The sequence below is a fragment of the Sapajus apella genome, unplaced genomic scaffold, assembly GCF_009761245.1.
Source record: "Sapajus apella isolate SASKATOON/1434 unplaced genomic scaffold, GSC_monkey_1.0 scaffold6, whole genome shotgun sequence".
Taxonomy (NCBI): Eukaryota; Metazoa; Chordata; class Mammalia; order Primates; family Cebidae; genus Sapajus; species Sapajus apella.
This window is the reverse complement of record NW_022436946.1, coordinates 27,006,915-27,010,190: the sequence shown is the minus strand read 5'-3', so window position 1 is coordinate 27,010,190 and position 3,276 is coordinate 27,006,915.

Below are 3,276 nucleotides of genomic sequence, written 5' to 3'. Positions count from 1 at the left end.
AGAGCGAAACTCCGTCTCAAAAAAAAAAAAAAAAAAAAAAAGATTAACTAAACCATCTGCCCAGGGAGAACAGATGTATTATAGTTAATCTATATTTTAGATATCATTTGATGATCTTTAGTCAGTGTTATAATTTTTAAAGTGTTTCCAAACAAAGGTCATTTGTACTTTCAAGAAATGACTTTTCCTAATGCTTACATTAAAAAATAAATGATATGCAAACTATATGCAACTCACAAAATTTCTGCTTGGAAATAATTTAGTTCACCAGAAGCCTAAAATGCAACAGACATTACCAGTCCTTGGTGTTACCACACTGACACTGCAATTCCTTCTTATTTTTATTTCTCTGTCTTTTTATTTATTTGTTTATTCTGTACCTTGGCACTTCCCTCCCACTCCTGATGTTAACCATGCAGCTTTGCCCAAGTGTGACCTTCAGATGGTATTCCATCAGTTACTCTCCCTCTGTGGTCTGCACAATGCCCCAACAGACTGGTATAAATGTTGGAAGCCTCCTCCCGCCAGCAGCCTCAGCAACCTCAGCAGCTCCTTTTCTTTCCCGCTTTAGGGATGCTTTGTCAGCCTATGAATGCTGCCTCTTTGGTTGGCTTTGTGGAGACAGCTTGTGCTCAGATGTGATTTAGTTGTAAGCTGATTACTGCTCCATATGTGAAGAGAAAGAGAGCATGACCAGTTCTGAGGCAGCCAGTCAGGGTGCCCCAGCCTATTACGTCAGCATCGCATGATGCTGGACTGGCTAGTGCCAAACAGCCTCTTCTTGGCGTCCTTTCTTTCTTTCTTCTTCTTTTTTTTCTTGGTCTTTCAAGGAAAGATAAGAAAGCCTGGGAAAAGAGCAAGAGATGCAAGCAAGAGACGCCTGCCTTTCCTTGAGAATTACTAAATGCTATTCTTTATAAAATTTTTCTTTAAAATTGAGGTTCTGTAGTGGAGGAGGGAGTAAAAAGGGATAGAATCTTGGGGAAGAAAAAATTTATAGTATATTGAAACTCGGATGTGATATATCAATTTTATCTGTTTTGGTACTTTATCAATTTCCCCCAGCCCCCAACTTGCTCCCAGGTTTTTGTAGTGGTTATATTAATTTTTGTCTAGAAATATGTATGTACATTAACAGAGCAGAGGCAGAAAATAATACTTTCAAGTGGGAGGAGGGTTAATTAACATAATTAGACTTCTTCTGCTATCTTACTCTTCTAGTTATTATCCCTCAGACTTCATTGCTTAAAACAGACTGTATGCTTTGAAAATATAGTAGGCTAGTCCCCGTATGTCTCATCCTTATCACATATTGTTTTGGGGAGGCTTATTTGAAAGTAACGTGACACATTGGTTTTACCAGTGTTGGTATCTGAGAACCGTACCATGGAGATTCCATATGCCTTGCTGAAGCAATTTTAGTAGGTGTTGATAACTCATTTTCACAACAGGTTTTATGGCAATCAACAGTGTTTCGACCCTCAGTTTGAACATCTGATCAAGAAGGTTTTTAGAATAAGAGCCTTATTCTATTGAGGTCCACTAAGGTCTCCATAACACATGAACCAAACCCTAAAAACATTTCTTGCTACTCATCTACAATAGAATTGCAAATTATCTGTTTGATCACCTGAGGCTAACAATGGCACCTCTCCTGATAACACTTTTTTTTTTCACAAATTAAAGAAAGGAGGAATTTGTGTTAAAAATAAAGGAAGGAGTAATTTGTGTTAAAATAATAAAATATGTTTTCTTAGTCTTCTGGGAAGAGAGATAACTTTCTAAGAAAATTTATTCTTAGAAAGTTGATTGATTATATGAGTTTATACCTGTCTCCTTTCCCTTGGCAAAGGAAGCCTTAGCTTTGTCTTTAATTTCTGAAACGATAACAAGAATATCTTTATGTATTACTTAATAAATTTTTTATTTGATAAGTAAAGTAGCATTGTCACTGTAAAAAAATTAGAAAATGCAGAAAACATAAAGGAGAAAATCATTCCATTATTCTACTACATAAAAGGAATCTCTTTTATTATTAAATGATTGATTGGCTGACAGGTTATTTGCTAAAAAGAAAGCATCCAACTATCCAAGTTGATTTTGGCGCTTTTCTTTTTCAGCACTTGTCACGGCTGAAATGATCTAATCCAGGGGTGTCCAATCTTCTGGCTTCTCTGGGTCACCTTGGAAGAAGAAGAATTTTCTTGGGCCACACATAAATTACACTAACAATAGCTGATAAGCTTTAAAAAAAATTGCAGCCTGGCGCGGTGGCTCACGCCTGTAATCCCAGCACTTTGGGAGGCTGAGGCGGGTGGATCACGAGGTCAAGAGATCGAGACCATCCTGGTCAACATGGTGAAACCCCGTCTCTACTAAAAATACAAAAATTCAGCTGGGCATGGTGGCATGTGCCTGTAATCCCAGCTACTCAGGAGGCTGAGGCAGGAGAATTGCCTGAACCCAGGAGGCGGAGGTTGCGGTGAGCCGAGATCGCGCCATTGCACTCCAGCCTGGGTAACAAGAGCGAAACTCCGTCTCAAAAAAAAAAAAATAAAAAAATTAAAAAAAATTAAAAAAATTGCAAAAAAGATCTCACAATGTTTAACAAAGTTTATGAATTTATATTCAGCCACATTCAAAGCCATCCTGAGCTGCAAGCTGCTGATGGGCCGTGGGTTGGACAAGCTTGATCTAGTCCTTTGTGAAATCTTTATTTTTATTTTCGTCTACCTCTCCCTCAATAATATATAAGCTCCATGAGGACAGGTGTATTTTTTTTTTTTTTTTTGAGACAGAGTCTCACTCTGTTGCCAGGTGCCAGGCTGGAGTGCAGTGGCACAATCTTGGCTCACCGCAACCTTCGCCTCCTGGGTTCAGGCAATTCTCCTGCCTCAGCCTCCTGAGTAGCTGGGATTACAGGCACGTGTCACCATGCTCAGCTGATTTTTTGTATTTTTAGTAGAAACGGGGTTTCACCGTGTTGACCAGGATGGTCTCGATCTCTTGACCTTGTGATCCACCCGCCTCAGTCTCCCAAAGTGCTGGGATTACAGGCTTGAGCCACCGCGCCCGGCCCAATTTTTGTATTTTTTAAAAAATTTTTATTTATTTTTATTTTTATAAAAGATGGGGTTTCACCCTGATGGCCGGGCTGGTCACGAACTCCTGACCTCAGGTGATCCGCCCACCTCGGCCTCCCAAAGTGCGAGAATTACAGGTGTGAGCCACCGCGCCCGGCCTAATGTTTGTATTTTTTTTTTTTTTTTTTTTTTT